This window comes from Pipra filicauda, unplaced genomic scaffold (genome assembly GCF_003945595.2).
Source record: "Pipra filicauda isolate LSUMZ 115617 unplaced genomic scaffold, ASM394559v2 scaffold91_size2508729_pilon, whole genome shotgun sequence".
In the NCBI taxonomy this organism is placed as follows: Eukaryota; Metazoa; Chordata; class Aves; order Passeriformes; family Pipridae; genus Pipra; species Pipra filicauda.
Window position 1 is genome coordinate 1,965,682 of NW_024105109.1, and position 27,000 is coordinate 1,992,681.

At 41.0% G+C, this 27,000-nt stretch overlaps 1 long non-coding RNA gene across 1 annotated transcript; it reads left to right on the forward strand.

Annotated features, from left to right (window-relative positions):
- LOC113994395 lies at nucleotides 1-26,706 on the forward strand. Its single transcript, XR_005567211.1, has 8 exons — nucleotides 1-537; nucleotides 984-1,136; nucleotides 2,356-2,430; nucleotides 7,187-7,362; nucleotides 8,673-8,911; nucleotides 24,624-24,697; nucleotides 24,929-25,071; nucleotides 25,618-26,706. It is a non-coding gene; the product is annotated as an uncharacterized LOC113994395 (long non-coding RNA).
- Nucleotides 26,707-27,000: the final 294 nt, after the last annotated feature.

Consider the following 27,000-nt stretch of genomic DNA (forward strand, 5'->3'; position numbering starts at 1 on the left):
GCAATTCTTCCTGTCTTTGACAATACAGAGCAATTTGGTATTGCAAGTCCACACTGACATCTAGTGCTGAAAAAATTGCACTAGCCAATGAGGAAACAAAGAAAAAAAAGATGTTGGATTGGAATGAAAAATCTAAAAATATAGCAAATCATCCCTCCTGCTTTATGAAAATGACAGTCTGTGGGTCTGTCCAGTGGGCAGGAGGTGCTTGGCTCCATGAACTTGGGTGCTATGGGGACATCCCTTAGAGAAATGCACAGGGTACCAGGTCTGACAGCCAGACAGCATAGCAAGCCCTGGCTGCCCCTGAAAACTGCTCTTGGGGACATGAGCAATCTAGAGCTGTGACTTATTTTAAGTTTGTTTTTTAGTCACTGCTGTTGTAGGACTTGGTCTGGAGCTACATAACTAATAGACCACTGCTGCCAATGGCCTGGTAATCTTGATTTTACAAAGACTTCACAAGGATGAAATGTTCTCACCTTCCAACCCGAGAAGAGAATTTCCTGGTACATTCGGAAGATTCCACACTCTAAGGTTTTTCTAGGGAAGGGGGTCATTTGTTTAACAGTAGCTTTTAGTCCTTGATATTCTCTTACTTCCAATTTTAATACAAAACATTCTCATCATTTTTACACACACACAAAAATTTGCACTTTTTAATATTTTATTGTGCCTTTAAGGGCAGGCAAAGATTGTAAAAGAAAATATTTGTGATTTTTTTATCATAATTTCTATCTTCCATGGTAAAGTAAGAAGTAATCATAATGTACAGAATAATGAGTGTTTTTCAGTATCTTAACTGCCAGCACAGTTCCTCCCCTGTCACCAGGGAAATGGTTAGATTAAAACCATGTGCTCTGTGTGCTTCAGAATTGAAATATGCATGTTAGTGTTGTATAAATCATCAAAGGAGATGAGCAAAAGGACAGATCCGAAGCCACCAAGATCAATGGACTTTTTTTTTCCCGGTTAAATCCCAGGAGCTTTGGATCAGGTCCCAGAGGATGTCAGAGCTCTGCCAGCCCTACTGAAAAACTGTAGTCCAAATGCTGGCGTGCTATTTGGCAAGCCACAACCATAAGGTTAAGCAGAGGTTGCCAGATGTATCCTCCATGGAGAGAATCCTGGTGTTGGTGAGTACAATTTCACAGCAGGACTCAGCACAGGGGATTTCTTGTCTCTCTGCATGGAGGCAAAGCAAGTCTTACCCTACCAGTCATTGCTATGTGTGAGGGGATCCTCTTCCTCCAGAAACCCTACACTGTGCATTGAGGCACATGGGCGAGCTGTATCTCCCACCATTTTGCACTACCTGGGGAATAGCTCTTACCTCCTCACCTTTCACAGCACAGCAAGCAACAAATGGCAGGATTTAGCCCTTATTGCCTTGTGAGTGTGAAAGTCTCAGAAGAAAACATAGTTTTTTCCTGTCCATAGGAAAAAACCCTTCCTCCCCTTATAGTCAGAAAGCCCAAGTATTCAGATATAATTTCTTCCTTCAATTTTTGCAATTTTTAATTTTTCTGAGAAATAATTACATACACATAAGCATGTTGTCACATCTAGGCTGCATTCCGCCCCACCCAATCTCTTGTAATCAACAAGAGTATGCAGATTTTAGAAATGTTTCAGACTTTTGTGTCTGGGCTGGACAGATTGGGATGTGCAGGAAGGATTGGCAGCCCCAATTAGACAATAAGTAGCATAAGTAGCTGTCAAAAAGTAAGGCTAAAGTAGGAGAAAGCATGTGGCATCTCTCACTAGATAAGCTAGAATGATTGGCATATTCAGTCAGAAACACTCATTTTCTGATTTAATGGGGGCTTAAGACAAATTGTCTCGCAGCTGAGACCATGCAAATCAATCATTAAAATGTCATGTTACAGTCTGATGCCAGTTTAAATTCCATTAATATCAGTGGAGTTGCACCAGATTTATCTATCCAAATTTATGGGGTGCAAAATTTGACCCATAACAATAATTAGGAGCATGCAAAGCATGCAAAACTGTATCACATGTATAGAATTTCCTTGAAATAAAAAGCAATAGAATAGTGAAGCCAAGAATGTAGAATAGACTAGAGTAGAATAGAAAAATAAGGAAAAGGAACAGGAAAAGGAAAAGGAAATGGAAAAGGAGATGAAGGGGACAAAGGAAAGAGGAAATGAAAAGGGAAAAAAAATGAAACACTGAAAGAAATGCCATGAAAAGAATGCAGGAATTTAGGAAAATTCCCTGAAGACATTTAAAAACATGGGGGGGAAGTTCTAAATGTATATTAATAGAATTGAATTAAATCACTTCAACACTGCTGTCATCATATCATGTTCCTGTCCATCCTTTCCTGTTCAGCTTCCAAGAAGACCCAAAGGACATGCAATCTGGTGGTAGTGAATTATTCAAGAAGATGCCACTAACATTTTAAAGGTGACTAGTTTACAGAGCATATTTGATGCAGTGATTGAACATCCAGTACAAATATATTCAGCTGACATTAGTTCCTAAGCCTTTAGGAACAAGACTGTATGGAAATCAGTGTTTTTTTCATTATGGTACTAGGCAATAACAGATACATCCCCAGCTAACAGCACTGACTTGCTTTATGCAGAACGCTATTTATTGTAATAAAATTTTGAATATATTTTGGAGACCAGTGAGTTAGGTTGAATGGTAATAATTTAGCATTGCATACTTAAGATTAAATCTCGCACCTGATCTTTTGCCTTGTGCTTAGGAGTGTTGTTTAGTGAAGGGAAAACTCCTGTTCATACAAAACCAGCATGAGTCAGGGCTACTTTTCAACAAGGGCTGGGGGACCACAACCCAAATCAAAGGGCCCCTATTGGCCCTTTCAGTGACTCAGTGACTCAGGATTTCAACAAATTCCCAGTCTGGGGTAAAGGAGTAGCTTTGGTAAAGCAGTAGACTGGTTTTACAAACAGCTGCTGCCCACAAGACAGGAATGACAGGGTTTTGGCAGTGTACAAACCCGTGCTGCAGCAGATCAAGCTGGGGTGGCTGACACAACTACCAACCTTGCCTGATTGTGCTGCCCTTATCTTAGAGGCTGGCATCTTTGCCTGGAGCTGACAGAAGGACCCAGACAGCTTGATGTGCTCAAGTAAAGCAAAAAATATGTCAGTCAGGAACAGTGGCAGTTCCGAAGCAGCTGTGTGACCCTTCAACACGCTCCCCTGTGAGGCTAGAAGGGGTGAAAGAGCCCTGCTTTATTCCGTTGCCACATCCAAGTTAATATCCTGATACTTCAAAATTTGGCTATGAACAGCTTCTAATTCAAGCTGGCTGTCCTCAGCAACAAAGAAAAATGTAAATGCACACTGATGGTTATGTAGTGCGCTGTTTTAGACAATGATGGTGGAGGCAAAGAATGCTTTAGAAAATTCACAAATGCATAATAATAAAAGCCCTTGAACTGAAGAAGCTGACGAGCCTTTTTTAATCTTTTTTTAACTCCCTCGCTATATTTTGAATAATTCTCGCCTTTATCTGAAAATGGTTCTTTCCAGAATCCTTTCAGATTTCAGACTTCATTTAAAATCACATTTGATGATCTGATAGTTTGTTTTGTCTGACAATATTACAGTGCCATTTTCATCAGCTGCAACCCACCTGATCTGATGTGCCTCAACTAATAGTGCTCAGTCCAGGCCTTTGATTCAGGTCCCTATTTGCAGTGTAGACTGAAGGAGAAATTTTAATGCACTTCCATTTTTATGAAGGGCATTTTGCAAAGAGAAGAGAAAAAGCCAAGCTGAATAAGGATGCTAAAAATTATTAAAAATATGTTGTAAAATCAAAAATTATTTACATGAAGAATATCTTCACAGTGGAAAAAACTGGAAAGAGGGTATATTTTCCCAGTGGAAGAAACAGGAAAGAGGGTACAATGCTTGGAGAGCAGCAGCATTGGTCAGAAGAAAACTTGTCCTTGATTTTCATCTATCTGACTTGATTATTTGGACAACTTATAAGTCACTTTGACTCTAGTTCATTCAGTTCCTCTCTTTCTGCTCCCTACCTCTTTATCATTTTGTCAGGATAAAACACATTACAAATTGCAAGAAGCTCACACAGTAAGTAGAAGTATGTTAATAAGCACAGAAGGTGAATACTTTTTGTACTAGATCCCTATGTAAGAAAAGCTTTGGAAATATAGAACTTTCAGGAAAGCCATGGTATCCAAGTTATGGAAATGCCAGTCACAAAAAAATTGCCACTAATGCTCGCCTGCTAAGCAGAGCCATGAAGCACAGAACGTGCAATAAATATTTCTGAAAAAATACCTTGTAAGTTCATATGCTGCAGGATATATCTGAAAAAACAAGTCATAGAAATACTTCATCATGTAGAGATTGTAGTGGCCTGAGAAGCCACTTCTCAGTTCACCTGGCAATTTATAGATATGACCTATACTGGAAGAAAATAAATAAATATTTTTTCCAATCAGCAACTGACGTAAACCAAACATGTTTACTGTTAATGCTGCTGTCACAATTAATCACAAAGGCCCAGAAATCAGATTGTGCAGAACCTAATATTTTACATTAATATCCCTGTGTGGTATGTATTAGGGCTTTCTCAGATAGGAAATTAATTCTTATTAAAATTTCTTGTGGGCGTTAAAACTGAAGTAATGAGACAAGAATTAGATGGGAGTCCAGAGGCAAATGGGGTGGAGAGGTTTATATAAAACAGCTCTTTAATAAACAGTAGAAGAAAGCTCATGAGAAAGGAGCAATATGCCAGATGGAAACAGCTTTGCCTGTTTCCTGAATAGAGTCTTTCACCCCATTTTAGAGAGGTAGGGTGAAACATTGTCAAGGCTGATCAGACCCACAGACACGCAGTAGAGAATTTGGTCTGTGTCTCTATTACTGCTTGCTAACTGAACTGACTGCCAACTCAGACCACTGGTAGAAGTTTAATTATCATCCCTGTTGTTTTCGTTATAAACTGCTGTTCCTTGGGGGTTTATCACTTCAGTTTTTAAGGCCTTTCTGTGAGTGGTTTGGTCACAGAGGTAACAGAACTAGATTGATTTAGAAACAGATTTAGCCAGACTGGTGCTGAAATTGTGGTTAAACTAGCTTGACATACCTCTTCACCTCTTTCTGTAACACACATGCTAAAAATCCTGCCCTTATATTTACCAGAGTCAAACATAACTGGAACCATGTTAATAGTCTTTGCAGAAAAATCTCACTAAGATGCCTCTTTGAGGGGTGTAGGGTTAATCTGGAATCTCTTCATGAGGCTACAGCCTGGCACATGGCCAATATGCAGGTCAGTTGGTCAATATTTGCAAGAAATCCTGAATTATATTCAAAATTTTGGTTCTCACAGAGTTCAGAAGATCCTTTCCCTGTCCTCCTCTTCCAGATCTGGAATGTGCTAGTCTCCCAGTTCTACTGGCTAATAAAGATCTGAAAGCATAGTTGTTACTGAGAGGCTTACATGTCTTTCACATACCAGCAAATGCATATGCCTGAAAAGTGAGAGCCTAGAAGGATATAAAGCAGATTTCTATAGACAAGTATTGCCTTATGCTGGTTTTCAAAAAACATGGTGTTTTTTAAAAGTTTGTTTTTTCCTCCCCAAAAATCAAAGAGGTTATAGAAAGGGTGATTAGTTCCTCTTCTTCTCCACAGCAGACTGTGCTTTTGAAGTCCTTCCAGAGTACTTGTCATCACAGTGCATGTAACCTTACTGTTCAGGTCTTTAGAGGGCTACAATATATCATTCTGGAAGCTGTAATTACATGGTTACAAATCCAGCATGTTGTGTGGCTGTTTGTGTAGGTAAATTTTATATAATGCTTCCCAGAAAATGTTTTGATAGTGGGAAGAAAGAATTTGGAATTGACAAACCAGGTTTTCCTAGGCCAAATTGTTCAGGTTTATCCCCTCAGGATCCATCTCCACAGTAGGTTTGATTCAAGTGAGCGGCCGACCTAGCCAGAGCATGTGCAGCCACAGCTGCATTCGAGTGCCATCACCCACTCAAAGGGAGGAGGAGGAGAGGACAGGCAAAGAGAGGTGGAAGAACTGTACAAGCAATTTGGTTATCATTTCTGTTTGGTGTCAGAACTGCTGTGGTTATATCCCAAAAGTCTCAGCATTATACTAACCCAAGATACTCTGTCATTTGTTTCAAATGAACCGCAGGCCATAACTAGAAACCCCCCCAATTTAAATGGTTTTCCTGCAAAATGTCCCTCCTCAGGTTGCCAGTGTGACTGTTGACAGCAGAAGGATTTTGGGTTATGACGCAGCCTAGTGCAGTGTAAAGGAAACACGTGGATGAACTGGTCTGTATTTGTGGACACATTTGGGCATAGCAACCCAGCTAGCACCCCGAGTGACTCCTCAGGGATGGCTGGCCTTTGAGCCACACGTACACAGATGTTACCATTTAACGGACATCTCTCGATACGTAGCCAAAGCCAGGATAACAGACAAATGGGGGATCAACTCCAGTTGCCTATCCTCATTTGTCTTCTTGTCACGGCTCTCTGGCTTGCTGATACGTTACCCTGCTGATATGCCCACCATGCCGCAGGCAATGCCCCTGTCTCAGGAGACATCTATAAACCATTTGTGGATCCAAAGAGAATCCGTTTTAGCATATGCGTTATCCGGCCTACCCAGGATGAATTTTAACTGGTGCATAAGCGCTGTGTAATCATTGTTTTGTATGCTATTTACGCATGTTTTATAAAGATACCGCCCTCTGCATAGCTGGGGTATCCCTCCATTTGTATGGTAATGAATCAGTATTTAGGGGGCCTTTTCTGCTCTGCTTCTTACCCAGCCCCGGTCCCTCTGATAGCTGAGCAAGACCCACAACAGCAGATCCGCTAACTAAGGTAGTCGAGATGAGGACAAAGAGCCCAGACATACCTATTCAGGGAGAAATCTGCATCTGAAAGTGCCTGCTGGAAATGGGCGAGATGCCAAACAGCAGGGAGAAGGAGGACGCTCTGGAATATAAAGGAGGGCATACTATTATGTTTTCCTGTCTTTAAGTCACTGGTTATTTGTACAAAAAAAAAAAAAAAAAAAAAAAAGGAAAAGAGGAAATAAACAAGGGGAACCGTTTGATTTGACAGCAGCATGTTTTATATCCATATCCCAGCAAATGCAACACCCCTTCTCTCCCACAGACCTGCCTGCTGCTGTCACTCTTCTTCTAATATTGCAAGCATTCTCCTGTTCCACCTCTCCACAACCATTCTCCGGTTCCATCTCTCCGTAACAGAGCCTCTACCAACAGCTGATGAATGTGCTGGATTTGCAGTTGCCCCAGGATGCAGCAGTCAAGGCTGTGCTATCTGAGCGGGTAGGTGACTTAAGCTCTCATTTTCAGGAATCACTGCCTTTTGGGGAGCGTAGGTTACGCAGCTGAACACATGATGCCTACACTTCAGGTCACAGCAATCACCATTGCTCAAGAGCCGTTGCTGTTACAGTTGAAAGGGGTTTTGGTTTACTGTTTCTGAGCATGCTGCCATGCTGCTTTTCCAGTTCTGCTTCCAGCCATTCCTCTGGTGCCTAGGTCTTTCCCATTATAATCTCTGCATGTCCTGCTGCCTCCAAGAGACCCCAGCAGCCTTTAGGTCCCAATGTTTAATAGTATCCCCTGCTGAACACGGGTCCGAACACGCAACTCGTGCCAAAAGAGAAAGTGGGAATCATCTCAGCAGCAGACTATGGCAGCAGAAAGTTGATCAGTACTCACATTCACAGGGGACAAGCTGCAGCAGCAGCCTGGATGACAGGTAGAAATGACATGCCCAGCCAGAATCAGTGGATACAGTAATGCTGGAGAAGAAGCCTGTGATCTTCCTCCCCTACTTCTTTTATGGCAGCTAGGCTGGTTAATAGCCAGCAACCCTCTTCAGGAAAAAGAAAAAAAAAAAAAGATTATGTGTAGGCCCAGAGTGAAAGAGTTCAACTGGAAAAGACCATCTTCCCCCAGCAACCCATTATGCTTAGCTCTAAACCCGATGTTCAGCATGGTGGCAGGAAAGCAAATTTGATAACAGCATGTAAATTGTGTGCCAGTGGACCTGGGCTGAGAACCTGCTATCTAAATCTCAGCTTCCCCTGTGCCAGAAGCATCCCAGCTGAGACTCATCCAGGATTAATCTGCAAAGACTAAGAAAGAGAAGGAGCAATGATTGACATGGTAATACAGCATCTCCCATGCAAAAATGCCCTCAACCGCCTCCAGCATTTTCATAACCAAATACACACCTTGTTTTGCACTATAAAGAGCATGGGAATGAAATGTGATAATGAGACATAAAGAGATGCATGTATGAGACAAGCTGTGGACAGGCAGTGAACATAAAAAGAGACATGTACATGTGCACATATGGGAGAAGTGGCAGATAGGCACATTCTTATAATCTAGCAACAATAATCATGACAATAACTAAGTTCTGTTATAATTTTCCACCCTCCACACACCTTTGCATCTCTGGAGAAAAGAAGCAAATGACCAGGCTTTCTATTCAGATTCTTGTAACTAGGCTCCAGTGGTCCCTGTCAAAAATACCCTGTCAAATATCCACTTAAATCATCAGGCAAGTTTGCTTCAGCTGTCTTCCTGCCACTTGTATTCTGTATTTTTTTCTTTATTAACAGGGAGGATGCTTCATGGAAAGCCTACAAGAATGCATTTTACAGAGACTATTGGAAAATATCAGTTCAGAATTCACTTTCCACAATCCATGACACATCCAGTGCTAAAAGCTGCTTTCACTTCATCAGGAATCAGAACCAGTGCCAGACCTGCCTCTGTTTCTTACACTTGCAAAATTAATACCAGTAAACTTCAGCTCAGAGAGGACTTGAAGAGATTGTCTGGCAAATATTTTCAAATGGTAAATAATAGGGGGGAAATAATACCATCTGGACAGTGCAGCAGCAGAAAAAGAGGCAATATTTGTTCACTAAATTCTCTTCTAATTATTGACATACTGCAACTAATCAGCATTAGAAGCAAAAAGAAGCTGTAATCTATGAACGTCCTCCTCTTTTTGGACTGTTCCCAGTACTAATTGCAGCAGAGGAGGATTCTGGACTGAAATCCTCTGGCTTTTCACTTAGAGGAACTCAAAGGCTGCACAAAATGTTACAGGTTTTCTGACTTTCTTGCAGCAACACTTTTGCCCTGCCATTTTGTGAGGCTATGGATCCACAGCCACAACCTTTTATCTGAAAGCTTTTTGTAAACTGAACCAACAGTAGCAGATGCAGAAACAGATTTCCCTTGGGAAATAAAATCAAGTCAGTCTGACAACCATAGTGGCAAGTACTAGCAATGTTCATTGCCCTTGTAAATCTTGGGGATAAACACCCCTAAAATGTCAGTGACTGATGGTGGAGATTGAGTAGAGTGTAGGTGTTGTAATACACAGTATACATTCCTGTGCTCTCTCTCTGCCAAAATGGCAATGAATGATCATTCGTATTGGGCAGGGTGTAATTGCCTATGCTGTGTCATGGAGCTCATGGGCAGGCAGTGCTGGGGTGGGTGAAGATGCTTCTACATGAACATGTCATGATAATCAGTCTTCATTGATTCTTTTACTCCCTTATATTTGTTGCTGTCCAGGTGAATGCTTCCTCTTATCTAAGTAGAAATTGTTTATGCATAGTGCAGTGCCAAGATCTGTGTAAACATTAAAATATGGATATGATTCACTCTTGATGATGGAAGCAAACCCATAGCATAAGAGAAGGAAATTGTTCTATCTCTCTCCACCATGCCATGGACATCTCTATAACAGGCTTGGGGGATTTCTAGTCTGGCTTTGCTCCCTGTTCTAGAGAAACATTTACTTTGCTTACCATGCTGCAGTCTTGCAGGAGAAGTTGTACTGGCTGCACACCCCCTTTGGGCTGGGACATGTGCCTGCCTTGTGACACTAAAGTCACCCTCTAGGCAAATTTTTCCTCTCAACCATCCTTCCAGATACCATCTTTTTGCCCTTTCTGCCTTAGGGGGCAAGGAAATTGCTGGTGGGACATCAACAAAGAGAAGAATTTTACTGGGGAAACCAGCAACCTGCTTTTCATTGTTACTTTTTACTCCTGCCTGGATCATCTTACAGTTGTTTCTATGACAACAGAAAAATTATTTCTTAACATAAATCAAATTTGTCAGACTTATACTTGTGCATACCACTTGCCAAAGGCTAGGAAAGCAATTCTGAGACCAAAAAGCAGACCAACTGACCCACTCTGAAAATGGAGCTATCAAGGATCTAAAATAGAAAAGATTCCTTGTTTTCCTAGGTAAATTTGTTCTGAGTATTGAATTGTTGTTGTTCTTTTATATTTTGAGAAAGAAAAGCATGAGAAAAGGGTATATCATGAATTAATACACTTATGTTTTAAATACAGACACTTTGGGACAAATCCACTGTGTTTCTAAGAAAAGAAGCGTGAATATTCAGCACATAAACAGCATAGGAAAAGGAAGAAAATAGAAGATTCATATGAGCTCCTCTTTGGAAAATGTAAAGGGACTTCTGAAAATGGCATTCTGTGCCTGTTTGATGCATGGTTAACAATAATAGTTCTTCGTAGCCTGGTCCCCGGAGTGCAAAATTATGTTTACCCTTTGCTTTCACATTGTGTCTCATCTTGTCCTCTGGCATCTTTTCATTAGACCCTAAAAATATAGTTAGCATTGGTAGATTGGAACAAATGTTTTGCAGGCAGTTCTTCCCTATGGCATGTGTTTCTGCTGCAGAGCAATGAGCCTTCTGAAAAAGTTTGAATTTTTTTACAGCCTGAATGATGAATGGTAGCATCACATATCTATTTAATCTAGAATGATCATAATTTTTAATTATGGCAAAACCCTTTCAGAAGTTTAGTGCAGTTTGAAGTATTGATAAAGCTATTAGTTCTAGGCAGTGGGTTACTCTCGCTAATTTAAAATTGGTGGTTAAGAGGCTATTTTAGTTAAGATGTCTCTGACCAAGGGGGCATCCTATTCATCCTGTGGAAGAGAACAAACTCCACCCCTGGGTATGGAGACTGGGCTACAATATGAGCATAGGTGAGCGTTCTGTCCACAGTACAACTCCTATTTGTCTCAAAGAGAAAGTTTCAAAGAATGAACAAAGGCAAAGCCTCATCTTTTGCTACAGAAGGTAATGTACTATTTATTATCCTTTCACTCTGTTAGTATTTGATTCAGCAGAACTCAGTAGGAGTGATTCTTCTTCTCTTCCTTCCCATCTTCCTTTCTCTGTTTCTGCTCTACTTCCTTCTTGGCATCTCTCCTTTCTTCATCCTGCTCCTTCCAGCAATTCCAAACCCAGCCTCAACTGCATTTTGGCTTCATTTCCATTCCTCTCCATCTGCTAAAATGCATTCATGTATTATGTATGAAATGTTGACATTTATAATGTTGTCAATAAGGTTTTGAGTCAAAGCCTGAATAGAAACAAGCAATTTGGGCAGCATTTATGTCTCATCAGTATCGTTTCAGACTATTTTTGGACTGAAGAAAGGAAACACTGCACAGTTTGGTCCTACTAGGGAGATTTCCTGAAAAAAAAAGATGGATAAGAGCATTTTTTTTACTTTAATTGAAGATTAAATGCCAAAGAGTATGGTGGTTCCATGTGGTTAACTCATGAAGCAAGGTGACCCAAGTGTTTCAAGAATACTGTATCAAAGCAAACGTACATCACTACGGTAAAGTGAACATGTACGTCTTTTGAAATATCCACATACACACATATGCATGACTGGGAGTGGGATTTTGTTCTTAAAACTGTAATTCTGCAGCAGTTTAGTATGGCATCTAAGTGGAGATGACTTCCACTTTTCCTTGGATGCTCTCTCCATTCTTCTTTTCACTGATATTTGTGCTATCAGGGATAAACACAAATATCAGGGATACAGGGAGCCAGTTAAGGGAGACAAACTAGCAGCTCATTTCATGAGGGGGACAGAGGGGAAAGAAGCATTTCCTTCCAATTTAGCTCCCCAAACCAACTCACTGAAGGATTAGGTATGTTTTTGCCAGTGTGAAGGAGAGACGAAAAATCCAGTCAGCAGTGTAGTGAGGCAGAGGGGCAAGTAGTCAAGGGGTAACAGCAACCTTGGTCAGGTAGACTCTGACAACTCCAGCTTCAAGTGGGGATTTTGAAAATCTCAGGCATGACTTTCCTGTATCCATAAAAAAAACAGAGCTCTGTCAAACTTGCTTCAGAAGTATTCTGGCATTTAGGGATGCTTAAATTTACAGCCCTGTTTTCCATTTCTTGCCTTTGATGTACTGATTGCCACTCTTCTTCCAAGATGTTTGCTGTGCATCATACTTTGATTTTAGGAAAGGTCTCAGGCATATATTGACAGCTCTGGATATTTCTCCTGCTGAACAGATTTATTTAATTTATGTTTATGGGTTGCCCATATCTGACTGTTTGGATATGAACTGTATATACAGAATAATTTGACTGCCAGTTCCATAGGTCTTTCAATTACAAGGCACTACATTTAGTTGGAGGCAAAAAATATTAAATAGGATCAGCTACAGGAAAAGTCATTCCTTATTTTTCCCAAAAGGAGAAATTTTTTTTTCTATTTCACCCAATACAAGGTTCAGCACTTGGAAGAGAGGGAACAAAAAATAATAGAAATCCTTAGGCATGATTTTTCTCTTAGTAAAAAACAATTGAAATGAGCTGTAATTTGGCTTCTTCATTAACGTGAAAGTGAAAAATAGACAAGGTAGACTAACAAGTACATGGCTGAGTCTAGAAGGAAACAGAGGTGAAAAGAGGTTAGAAATGAGAAGAAAAAAAACAGTGGTTTGTTGAATGCTTGAGGTAATCAAAGCCCTGCATGAATGCCCAGCTAGGTGAACTTTGTCCTCTTTACTCTTTGATCTTGGTCTGCAAATGATTCATGGCATTTAGTGACCCACTACACCAGCTTGCCAGTCAGTTATTAGGGAATCATAGCTCCTCTTTTTTACATCACATCCTTGTTTTCACTTTATTCCCTGAATCTCTCAGTGATATATGTACGAGTGTGAAAGAAATATCAATGACATGGAGAAGAGCTCTCTCTCTCTGTATGGCACCTCTGCCACCCCTGCCTTTGTGCTTAAATGTTTTCTCTTGTTCTTGCTGGTCCTGGTATTTTGCAATATATATCATTTTCTCTAACCATGTTCTCTAATCGTTTTACACAGACTGAATCAAAGGACACCCTCCAGGGGAGAAAGAACTCATCTTAAGATCAAAAGTTATGCTTTATTTGCTGTTGGAGGTCACCTAATCTGAACATGGCATTCATAACCTATTTTCAAATTGCTGTTTAGTCACTCTAAGTGGTTTAACTCATACATAATGTCCTAAAAAAGCCCTGGTCTTGGAACACTCTGAGGACCACCCAAGAACTGCTGAACATTTCCCATTCCCATGACAACTGAAGGCTCAAAGTAACCCCCTGTGCTGTGCCTTAACTCTTCTGGCCAGAGCAGGACTGAAAGGCTTCACCCTGATGCATCTGCTCCCCACATTTCTTGTTTGTAACCGTCAGCTGATAGATACCAACTAGACCAATGCATTTCTTCAGGTGTGTCTCAAAGAGAGAAGAGGTCAGCAGTACACTTTTTTTTTGTACATTGAACAACCTCTTGTAGCTATCCAGTGAAAGGAAATTAAATGTGGGAATCTTTGTAGGAAAATTCCAAATCCCATCACTCAGTAGATGAGCACAAGCCTTCATGAAAGAACCTACATGTGAGTCACAGGAAGGAGTGTATTATTTAGTTCCCCTTTTTTATTTATAGTCACTGGGACCTGTTAAAGCTGTGAAGCTGCACAAATGTTTGCCAAACTGGACCTGTATTCTTTTAACTCATAGTGTACCTGGAAACATAATACAACATCATAATAGATTCTTGAGGGTTTTCTCAGGGGGAAAAGGTGATGTTGTGAAGTGATTTCAAAAGGAATCAGAAAAAGTGTTCAGTCATAAAGCTAATATTTGGCAAGGGAAAAGTGGAAGTCACTTTTTAGTTGTCACTAAGACAACACAAAATATGTCTTCAGATGATAGCGAATGGAGAAGGATGCAAGAAGGCTGTGCCAGATGGCAGACCAACAAATGAAAAAATAAACTGTACCACTCACAGGAATTTTACATGGCAACATATAGTCTAGTGGGCTGTATTCTCATCTGTGTAGACTGGAATAACCCTATTAAAGTCAATGAAGTCAGCAAGTCCAGCTGAAGACATGGAGAAAGATGTACCTTTATCAAGCCTTTTTGTTTAAGCCACACTTTAATGCTTTTTATGCTGTTTGTTTTCCCCTTGTAACACACTAAGGGCCAAATTACAAGGTTGTCTAACACCCAACCCTGTCAGCATCATTGCTCCACTTTCAGAAACAACACATGGAGAACACAGCAACACACAGCAAACAACACTGTGGATCAAAGCAAGATGACCATGCTGGGCAATAGTAACAAATAGTAGACAAATAGGAACAGACTCTTCATCATCATCATCATGGCTGGGCTTTGACAATGAAGATTTGGGAAGGACACTACCTGAGTTTGTTACAAGCGCGTTGGTGGCTAAAAAGGCCAATACGAGATAGACACATCCAGTTTCAACAGGCACAGCAGAAAGACTCCTTAGGAGATATATTCTGCAAGACACGGTTCTTTCTGCGTTGTCTTTTCTCCTCGAGAGTGATCCTGCGTGCTTTCTCAAAAGCATCAGCAGAGTTATAGATGGTGTGTCTCCAGACCTCCTGGTTGGAGGCCAGAGTAGACCAGTTGTGGTGATCAATATGGCCAAGGCTGAGATGTTGTTTCAGGGAGTCCTTGTATCTTTTCTTTGGGGCTCCTCTCTTGTGGCAGCCGGTGGCAAGTTCACCATAAAGCAGGATCTTAGGGAGGCGGTGGTCCTTCATCCTGGAGACGTGCCCTGCCCAGCACAGCTGTGTTCTCAGCAACATGGCTTCTATACTTGTGACTGCTGCTTTTCTAGAACAGATGTATTGGTCACATCATCTGACCAGTGGATGTTTAGAATTGTACAGAGACAGCGTTGATGGAAGCGTTCTAGGAGACACAGGTGGTGGTGGTAGATGACCCATGATTCAGATCTGTATAAGAGAGTAAACAACACTATGGCTCTGTAAACACTGATCTTTGTACTTTTCTTCAGGTGTTTATTTCACCAAACTCTTTTATGGAGTTTTCCAAAGGCACTATATGTCTTTGCTAACCTGTTGTCTATCTCTCCGTCAATCTTACCATCCGAGGAGATGAGGCTACCTAGGTAATTAAACTGCTGGACTGATTTGAGCTCTGATTCGCCAGTGGTGATATGGGGATGGTGGAAGACTTCCTGAGGTGCCAGTTGATAGAGAATCTCTGTCTTCTTTAAGCTGACTTTCAGCCCAAAGAGCAGACTACAGCCTCAAAAACAGCCGTTTGAGCTTGCCTGCTCTCGCCAGTGTGCAGCCCAGGACTGGCAGAGCCAGAGGTGCTTGGGCAGTCATCACTCCTAGAGAGATGTTACGCCTCATCTCCTCTGCATGCCAGCTGCTTCTGCTCCTTCATTGTTTCCAGAGGAGGCAGGAACAAGCAATTACAAATCTGCGCACATACTGGCCAATCTGTTGTCCCATTACATCCCTAGATCTGCCCTCACTATGTTTAATGCAGTAGTGAAGTCAAACACAGAGTGTTCAGCATTCAAAGGACGTGAGCAATTTTAAAGGAAAAGTGAACCCTTTGACAAAAAAGAACTTTGAAGGAACTAAAAATTGTATTTATAGCATGTAGAATACATTCTTGTGACTGAATCATACACAGCAGACAGCTTCCAGAGCACCACCAGTGCTAAGCACAAAGCCATTTGAACAGAAACATAGGGCTCCTGGGAGGTTTTGCATGTTTTGCTTATATTTTCCTTTGGCAGCATGAATGCCAGAGGAGAAAAACACCTGATTTGTTTTTCCCTCCAACTTATTTTCCCGGACATCTGCAAGTCAGCATCCACCATAGGCAAAATTATGTAGTGATGACCAAATATGTCAGACTTACAGGTAAAATGGATACAGTGGCTCAGAAAGTTCACAGTTCTCAAAGTGAGTCATGCCTGTTATTTACTCCCTCAGATTGCAAGTAGTGTTTATTGAGGTCTTCTCTCTGTCTTTTACCCATCATCAATTGCCTTTTGCCTTGTGGACAACACCGAACAAATATGACCCTGTCATAAGAGGAAAAGCCTAGAAGAAAGGTAAAGGTTGATGTAAATACAGCACCAAACAGCCCACGTATTCATCAACTGATCTCAGGAAAGCCTCCTGAGATGTTTATCAAGTTAAATGTCAGTTCCTTTCTTCCTTTTCCCATTTTTCCTGCTGTCTTTGGATTTGTTACCTATTCAGAATAGTTATTTGTTCTTGTCTTGGTAAATAGGAGTCCTTTGGAACCATGTGCTGGCTCTTCTGGGTGACTTTTCCAGAACAGTTCCATTCCTGAGCACTACAGTTCAGTAGCAAAGCATTATGAATTGAAGCTTAATGAGTCCATTACTCAACTCCTCTCTAAATACAATATGTCCTAATTTCTGAGCAACGTGGACAGTTGCAGAGCTTTTCTGGCATGGTGAGGGTTCTCTTAGGTTGTGCTCACTACGGTTATAACCATAAGAGAACAATTGTTAAGGACCTGTTAGTTTTCCAACATTTTCCTGCAACCCCCTCAGAAGCCACCAAGAGCATCTCTTTTCCAATGAAAAGTCACTTGCTGCTGTCAGTAGGGCATCAATGAGTTGTTTCTTTGACTCAACAGCGAAAAGACACAGAGGGATAACCTATAAAGCCAATTAAGGTATTTTTTCAGTACTCTTTCGTGCAGCATAAATGTATATCCTATATGTGCTCTCCAGGTTGGCTATACCAGTTTGTGTTCGTACTGGAATGGCTGAAGCAGTATAGCTTATGAGTACAAGCTGTTGTTAACCACTGAGAGACTATGGAAAAGCCTCTGCTGGCAAGTTGTAGTCTGAACCTCCCTCTACCTGCCTGTGCCTGCTGCACCAGAGGAAACCTCGAGACAAGGATGGAAGACAAGTGGGTTTCAATAAATCACTTTCCTGTCAGTGTGGAGGTCCATTTTCAGAGCATGCAGAGAAGAAAAAGTTTGAGTAGGCTGCTCAGCCCTCCTTCCTCACTCCGGAGATACCTGGGGAGCTTATCAATACTGGAAAGTTTGAGAAGAACCTGAATTTCTTGTGGTTCAAGTGATTTTGAAAGGCTCTGGGCAAGGAGGTCTGTTTTGCAATGTACTCTCTTTTCCCTTCATTGTGCATTCATTCATTCATTCCAGTGTTACAGACTGGAATTAAAAGTCTTAGAAGGGTAAACTTCTGAACAAAAATCAGTCCTGAAACTAAGGAAGAAAAGGTTGGCACCCTCCACTTAACCTTATCTGGTGTAGATAGCCTCTGTTTATAGTCATTGGTCATTGATAGGTATCTCCCAAAAGCCATTCAGCCCACCCAGCTTACACTCCTGTTTTAGGATGCCAGTGGTAGTCAGTCTCCACTGATTATAAAGATAAGCTATGTGACAAGGTTTGCTTAGATGCTTGATTTCTAGGAGACTAAATTTGGGTAAAATTAATGCTCTCCTACATGATAAGATTTTGTTAGGACTTTGGGCATGATCACCACAGACTACACCGAGCTTGGCCACTGTAACCCCTCATTTGGTATTGCAACTTCTGCTTCTTGGGCACTGCCTTTCTTCACTGACACTGTAAGAAGCCAAAGACTGGCCATTCTAGATCACAGAAGTAAAAATCTGTCTTTCCTTTCTTCCCTTCAAATACCAGGGCTGTCAAACCTTATGTTTGAGATAGCATTTAAACTGCAAAATAGCTTTCATTTTTTATTTATACATACATTTCTTTGCCTCTCCTCAAGCTGCCTGAATGTCACATTTTGGCAACCAAGGCGCAAAAGAACCATGTGGGACTGAGACTGAAAGAGGCCTCTGTGCCACAAGAGAAGTCATGAGTGCCTTGGGGACAAGGCAATCTCCTTGGAGGTAATGAAGAGATTTGATGAACCAGGGTTGTTAATTCTGCTGGAACACAGTAAGGTAGGGGTTGGTGTTATCAACACTTGGAGCCAGATTTGCAGTGTATATTTAGTTGCAAGACACCTAGGCTTCATTTGCCATTAAGAGGGACACTGTCCATGCCTATATTATTTGTGAGTTTGATTTTTATGGCCTAATTTTCAGAGGCAACTCTCTCCTCCAGCCCCAGTGACTATAACTGCACTTTGGGGGATTTACTTCCTGTGAATTCTTAACTAATGTGAATTGCCCTATTGATTACACAAGGGGGAAATACTACTGCTGTATATAAGAGCTACAATATTGGACTCTGGAGGGTTAAGATTCTCCTGGCTATGATCAGCTTCCCCGTTTGATCAGCCTCCAATAAACTGAAGACAAGCGAAGCATCAGCGTACAGTACACAATTACATTTCTGACACATCACGTCTTGCTGTGCTATCTCTTCTTAAATCAGAACTGTTTTCACTCTTATAATTTAATAGACCATCATACGAAGCCTTGAATAGGATGCGTTTCTTTTAAATTTGACTGAAAATAGCTGCCCTTCCACAGTGAGCTCATGTCTTTTTGTTTTGTTTTATGGTCAGTTTACTTCCCCTTCACACATACACATATTCATTCATTTATTTTGTGCCTTATTTTAATAGTTTCCCGATATGAGTTCTCAGAAAAAGAGTTAGCTGTTATGCAAATGGACATTTTGCAGACATAGGACCTATTCTTGTACATACTCAAACATAGTCAAGTATATGTGCTTATACTGTTCATTTGAAAACCAGTAGTTTTAATGGCTGATGAGGAAGAGTTTAATTTACGTTTAAATTAATTTTTTTCACCTCTGGGTTTTGTTAATCTCTGTGATGGTAAATTTGCAAAATAAGTTGTATAAATTTGTTGACTGGATATAACCGAAGGCCCCCTTCTAAGTAAAAACTAGGCCCTGTTCCTACTGAGTCAGGTACCTGGAGTGAGGTTGTGGGAAAAGCTATACTCTTTATTTTTTCAGTCCTCTAAGGCAAGAGGGCTTCAAGGCTGTCCTACATTATCTTCTGCTTCCCAAGTATTTCTGTTAGCTGTGGGAAATGGACATCTGCTGGAAACTGTCTGTACAATTCCTGGTCAGCTGACTGGCCTTTTCAGTCTCCACTTATGTCTTAAATCCCTTTTCTGTGTACAGTGCGATCAGGTTTCTTGTCCCAGCATGGATTGTCCATTTTTATGAATACACATTGCAGCAGGAAACCTGGACATTCTGGTAGGCAAATGTTCTTGATAAAGTGCAGGTGGTATATTGAAGAGAGCTGTATCTCTGGGATAAAATTTCTCTGCATTATCTGTCAAAAACCAAGTTGCTTAGGGAGGGTAAGAAGGGAATTCACATTCTCAGAGTTCAGTTAAACTAAAAAGCCCTGCTCTTACTGCCTCATTAGCCTGACATTGGTTTCTGGGTCTGAGTACCACCATGGTCCATGTTTGTTCAGAGAAGCTGTGACTGATCACCAACAATGATGCAACTGATTCCTCTGCAGACCTGAAGAGACTTGCAAGGGGATTAACACTGGAGAACAGAAAATGCTCTTGGCACAAAAGACCTCATTAGAATAGATTTATTTATGGAAAGAAGACAAATTTGAAGATGTCACAGTTATATTCCATAGAAAACCTCTTTGTGATACAATGCTTCAAGAGCAGAAGACATGTAACATATTTACTCTGTAAAGGTTATTCAGGACCAATGCATTAAATGTGGTGGTGAAAATTAATCAGGAGATTTGGAAAAAAAAACATACCCTCAAGTAGGAACCAAGTTAGGTTTCACGTATGTTAGAAGCTGCGTCTGTTGCCTCAAAAAGCTATAACATTGGTTAAAGGGATTCTGAGCTTGTTTGCAGGAGGATACAGTTTCAACAGACTTGCAGAAGTCTGAAATGTTAGAGTGGCACTAAGACAACTTGATTACACCTCACTAGGCCAATGTGACTTTTCACAAAGCATTTGTTACAGTGTCCAGAAGTCTGCTGAACAACCAATTCAATTATTTCCTCCCTCTACTAGGCCACTATAACTGGAAAAACAAAAAAGAAGAAGAAGAAAATTAAATCACAGTGTTTTGTGCAGTTTAGCAGGATAACCAAAAAGACTTCCAGCAAGTGGCAGAGGTTCAGCCATAGAGTCCTTTGTCTCCTAATCAAAGGGAAAATAATGGGAGGACATGTCCCTGTTGCACAGTAACTTGTTTTTGTACTTTGTGCTTGAAGCAAGAGACCTGATCTTGATCTTCAGGGCAAACCTGATCTCCAAAGAGACCTATACAGAAGGTATAAGCACTAAGCACTTAAAAAAATCTAAATCCTGCAAGACAATTAAGATCATGTTTGATTTCACAGCATGGTGATAGAGCTAATCTGTCAGCACCACAATTAGCAACATGTAAGTGCCAAACCAAATGTCTGTTTCAACTCTGCTAAACAATACGTGTCCATGGGCAGGAGGTGAGAGTATTCCAACTGACTCAACAGCTTGAAGCTCCCTTGGTGTCAGCAGGGACTTCAGAAGGTAGTGAAGTCCTGGTTCCATGGAAATGCTGTTAAGATTGAGAGCATGGCTCTCCTTTAAAAGAAGACCCTATGAAACTTTACAGAAGATCTGTATTTCATAGAAACATTCCACGTAACATTATAAAAATAGTACAGAGTATCATGACTGAGCACCAGAATTGTCAGTGTTATAACCTTAAGTCTGCCCCTTGGTCCATACCAGTCTGGCAAGGCATACTTTTTAGGATAGATGGCAGGCTGAAAGGAAATCATGGACAGTCTGTAGCTTCTATTAAAATGTGTCTCAACATATTTCTCTCAGCAGCTCTCAAGTCCCTCCCAAGCCAGTGGCTGTGTGTACGTCCTATCGTTGTTCTTCCCTCACCCCCACTTCCTAAAATAGCAGTCTTTGTTTTCTGATACCTCTTTCCTGTGGAATCTGAGAGAGGGGAAATTCTGCTACTGCCTTGTGGATACCCTGTATATTCTGAGAAGGACTTTTATCAAATTTACTGTCAGCTGAGCACTACCTGGTTCAGGTGATTCCTGAATGCTATGGGAGGTGACACTTTAGAGAACAGCCATACCTGGACTATATCTTTTTCCTGCTCCAACAGGCAGCAGGAATGTAGCACAAATGTTCTCCTTTCACTGCAGTTAAACTGTGACCCAGAATGCTACAAATGTAAATTCATCAGCTTTATCCAAATTAACAATAATCGCAAGAAAATTTCTGCAGGTTAAATTAAAAAATGTTTTCATTTCATAAGACCTTCAACCAGCACTTCAACCATAAAGTAGACATCAGTTGATTGTTGATAATTTTGTCATATTTTAATTCTCACTTATAAGCATGTTGTATTTTTTAGAAAAGATAAAAAGCAAACTATAAAGTTCCCCAGTTCTTAGTGGTGAGTATTTTGGTGTATGGCTCATGACATTTGAATGTAAATATATCTTACCTGAACAAAAGAACTATTTTCAGTTCCTCATCAACCATTAATAATGTTATGGTTAACCAATACCTCAGCACTGTATCATAAAGTGTGCTGATTTGGACTCTTTGCAGAATGCAGATCCCCATTATTTGGGGGGAAAAAAAAGATTATGTAGGTGACTGTCTCAATTAATTAAGCTATTCAAATCCAATTAGCTGTTTCCAGAGGGTACTTTATCTCATTACAGTTCTCTCAACTTAAACAATAGAACAAACAAGCAAAAACTATAAACCCAATCTCACTGTTCCCAATGTCACAATGAGTTAATGTCCTGCTCAGCAGAAAGTGAGCAGTGATGCTAACAAGCCTGGTCAGGCATCTAAGGAGGGGAGCAAATCTGATGTTCATTAGAGACACTCATCACTGTCACAAGAGAATGGCCAGTCTTTGCACCACAAGAGTAGTGGCCCACCATGATCCTCATATTCCAGCAAGAAGCTTTTGAGTGTAACTTGCCTTTGTGGGCAACCACAAGTGTCGCTACTGTGTTTAAAGGTGAGGCCATAGTTCTGTTCTTGACTGAGACGGCATTGCCCGTACACTGACAGTGCAGCACATGTGTGAGGATTTCCAGGGCTCAGGCTCAACATTGTTGTTTCTCACACAGGATTTCACCCAGTCATGTGGAAGTGAAATGCTACCACACACCAAGTTGTTTTGCCATCTGGACACTGCTGGAAGCATTTTGCTTCTCATAAACTGATTGAGATCATCTTTCCTCATTAGCTAGGTCATTGAATGGCTGGCTATTGTGCCATGCTATAACATACACATTTCAATGCTTAATTATTTCAGGCCAACAGCCTTCAAACTGCAAAAATAAGGACAGATTCATAATTTTACTTTTCTTTGCTGAGAGATGCCCCAAATTCCTGTTCAGTGCTACTTGGTAGTGTGAACAAGCACTGATATTGATTGGCAGCTCTAAGAGAAATACGCAGACATTCTTGTTCATTTATTGCCACCTTGCAGGACTCTGGCAGCTGACTGTAATCCAAGAGAGGACTCATAAAACCAGAAAGAGGGGGAACTAAAGGCCAGATATGCTGGGGAGCCCGTGAGACCAGAAAACAAGCTGTTCTGCCAGTGACTCAGAAGAAACCTCCTCCCTTTGGAGGCCTTTTTTTTGTTAGAGGGCAGGATTTGGATTAATGAGAGACTTGATGAATATAAGTAACAATATTGCTATTTGGGCACTTGAACAGCTAAGAGAAAGGATCCAAACAATCTGTGAGTGCTCATAAAAATTGATAGCCCCTGAACTAAAGCAATGTAGGACTTGGCAAGTTAGATCTCTAACCCTTTTGTCCATAGTTGCTAGCATGCAAGTGGGACTCAGTAGTTGCCAGGGATGGAGCAAACGGAGAATTGTGTTCAACACTGAACATCACCAACAAGCCTAAGAGAGAGAAAACAAATATGCCAAAGTGTTTTTAAAATAGAGGATTTCAAAACACTTGTTATTGATATAAAAAAGAGAAAATTTGACATGCAGTTCCTTTCCTACTCCGGTTTTTTGTGTCTGCAGTGTTGTACCATATCAGATTCTGTAGTAGTGCAAAATCACATGCCATGACCCTTCCCTTTGTCCTGCCCTCCTTCCACAAGTGGTGAAATTTCAACCTATATGGATAAACAGTGATTGAGAGATCAGATCTCTGTAACCCTAGTTGCCATCTGTACATGGACTCAGAAGAAACAGCACCATAGACCTTGTTACTTTATCAGATGACCTGGGCGAAAGCTGGAAATGCTGTGGAAGGTATAGCTGGAGGCAGATGAGGGGAAATATGACACAAATCTGCAGGAATTCAATATCCATTTGTTCTTCTGTTGATAGAGCAATGTGCTTGCCTGTGACAACACTTGCAGCTTCAGCACCAGGGTCTGCTTTTTAATGATGGTGAGACCTAACAGCAGAATTTCCCTGTGACGTTTGAATGGTTAAACAGGTTTTGTTTTGGAAACTATGACAAGTATTATTATGATTAATGGGGGGTTTTATGTTGCCCATTTCCTAGCTGTGTTGTAGCTAATTTTAGCCAATGCATCAACTCTTTATGCAGTCACATGAAAACACACCAGTCTGTGAGGAATGTTCAGGGCTACAAGATGGGCACAGGAATTTTAGATGTCTGCAAAAGTGGCTAACTGATTCTCTTTAAGCACCCTCTCCTCTCTTCTGCCCTCCAGGCTGGCCTCAAAAGTTGTGATCACAGATCTGTCAATAGATGTTGTGTCCAAAGTTTTGCCCAGTTACTAATTTTGACTGGCTCTGCAGGGTGATTTCAGGGTGTTCTGAAAGCACTGTCTTGGCCACTAGTGGTTCTTTCTTTCACAGATAGCTAACTATCTGTGAAAGGAGATGCCTGTCCTCACTGAAAGCATGTTGAAGTGCTGTTGAGATCTTAATAAGGTTGTGGCACTGAGGAGACTGTGGCAAGACAGAGTCTTAGTGTAAATGACATATTCATGTAGCACACACCCAGAAGCCAATATGGGCAGGAGCTGGGTTAGGCAACTCTACAGAGCCTGAAACTGCCATCCAGAGAGGAGAGCAGAAATAACATGCATCAGACATGCAGTCATTTTGGCTGAGCCCTGAATCCTTCATTCATTCCAAAGACAACTTTGTAGATGATGAAATGAGAGGTTTGTCTTTGGACTGCAGCATTTACTGCTGATTTGAAGGAATGGTGTCAAGACTGATAAACTTGACAACCACTGGCCCCGGCCACTCAGGGAGATTGTGACCCTGGGGAAAAACCCTCTTTGTCGATACTTATGATTAGGTTAAGATCCTGGGTGATGCTACAGAAGTTGCCTTCTAAGCATGTGAAGGTGTTACAGTCACCAAGAAACAGGAGTTTCTGGATGATCTCTTCAGTGACCCTTGTTGTTGGATCTCACCAGCTGTGAATGAGCCAGTGGCCACTGTCACCGCTTGTCAGAGTCTGTGGAGGACAAGGCATGATAACTGAAGACAGGTGGGTTTGAAAAAGGAGATAACTACTTGGTTGTGTCTTAATTCTGAAAACCTGCTGCCTTACTGACATTCATATTCCTACATCATGTATTGGTGTATCTGCTGTATCTGCTGGCATAGTTGTCACAGATGCTCAGACTAAAATTAACTGCTACAGCCACCAGTCTGAACAATCGCATAATCTGTGCCACAGGGTTTAACCCACAACTTTGTCTCTGCTAACCTGATCCAGGTGGTCATTCCTATGAGGCAGAAGCACACCAGGAGAGCCCTTAATGAACGGTGACTTTCTCCTCCAGCTGATGTACATGGATGTGAAAAAGCAATTGGACACAAAATTTCTCAAGTCCCCAGTTAGGGTAACATATTATACAGGTCTGTTTTAATTTGTCTAACTCCAGGTTTTGCATCAGTAGTTTCCCCAGTCAGGGTGGGAGTCATCTCACTTAACATCAGATGTCTCCATCTGAGCTGGCCTTTGTCATCAGTGAAGTAGGTACTTGTAAGGCATGAGTCATTTGCCCTCTTTTAAATGTCTGCATTGGTGTGAGATGACTCATGTTCTTCCCATTTACTACAAAGGAAGCTCAAATCTCAAGTTGAGATAAGACCTTAAGATATTAAGACTAGTTGAGCATTATTCTTAATATCTTGAGGTGTGTCAGTGGCCCAGTCCCACTCCTGTTCTGCACTTTCTAAATAAAACAATACATTTCCCCTGAGAATGATGTGTCTGATTCCCAACTACTTAATAGGGCACTCTCAAACTGGAAATAGCCCAGTTTCAAGTAAAGTGCTTAAAATGTCATGGAAATGCCTCCTGTCCCTGGCTTCTATCTAGCCAGCTTCTACATTTTGCCGATGCTTTACAGTCACATCTTCCTCTTTTGTTTTTTTTTTTTTTAAACTATACTTCTCCAGCCATCTTCTCTTATGAGCCACTGAAAGATGAAACAAAACAAACGTGAGGAGTGGACACAGCAAAGAGAGAAGCTAAGACATGCAACTAAGTCTGCCAGCTGTATGAAGTAAAATGATTACCCAAAGGATGTTTTTCTCTTGTCTCTTTTCTTCTTCAAAAAAATAGTAGTTACTTATGACAGCAATACAGACTTCTCCAACAGAGTGATCTTAGTGGGCAGTGTCCGTTTAAATTAAATTTTTCTAATCAAATAGTTAACTTCATCAAACAGTCAGAATCAATGCTCTGTATTAGACACAGAACCAAACTCATTAAGACTTTATTATTCAAGCATGCACCTCCCTTCAGCTTTTATCTCCCCTCAAGGGTTTTCATAGTAAAGCAGACTTTTTTTTTTTTTTTTAATTAGCCCTTCTGCCCTGGAGTCTTCTATTTGATTTTCCAGTATCCAGGGAAGTATTGGTTTTTTTAACTGCTCAATCCTTGAATAGAAAATTTTGCCTCTTAGTTCTGTGTTATCAGTGATAATAAAGCTTCATGGAAGACATTTTGATAATGCAGAAACAGAAGTGCACAAAGGCAAAGTGACACTTCAAAGGAGCATTAGCTCTGATATTAGAATCTCATTTATCTAACTTGTTCCTAAAGGACAAGTTAGCAATTCATGGGGGTACAATTCGCACGCACACATGAAGTGGCATGAAAGGCCCTTCAGTTCAGCAGGGCTGCCTGATCCCAGTGCCCTTCAGTGTGTGGAGCTTTATGAATGTTGTTGTATTTTTATTTTTCCTCGACTTCGTTCATTTTCATACGAGAACCAATTGCTTATTTAACTGTTTCTCTGTGTGTTGTGAGGGATCCAGAAATGGTTGTACAAGGATTATTGTTATTGTAGGAGGATCAATCTGCATGTTTGCTGCCTTCCCCTGTATGCTGAACAACCTGTGACAGCTCACCAGCCAGTGACGTGCGGTACCATGACTATCCAGGTGTACATCTCTGTGTCAAGGATGCTCTGCCTTTGCTACTTAATCATGGTGTATCTCATCAACAGGATAAACAATGCACATGCATCAATGCCTTATTAACCAGTGTATGTGTATTCAATGGGCATAAGTGTGTGTATCATACACATTATCCACTGGAAATAACAAATACATCACCTTATCCACTGGAAATATCACATGCACCCATTTGGGAACTGCAATTTTATTAATGCGATAACAGCATTCAAGCATATCAGCAACTGATGAATCTGTACCATGGGCACCACCCTGTAGGAGCACTAGTGAACTCAGAGCTGCTCAGAGGGGCTCATCCCAGTGCACCATCACCAAGGCAGAGAGGTTCACCCCAATATGCTGTGATCAAAGCAGAGGAGC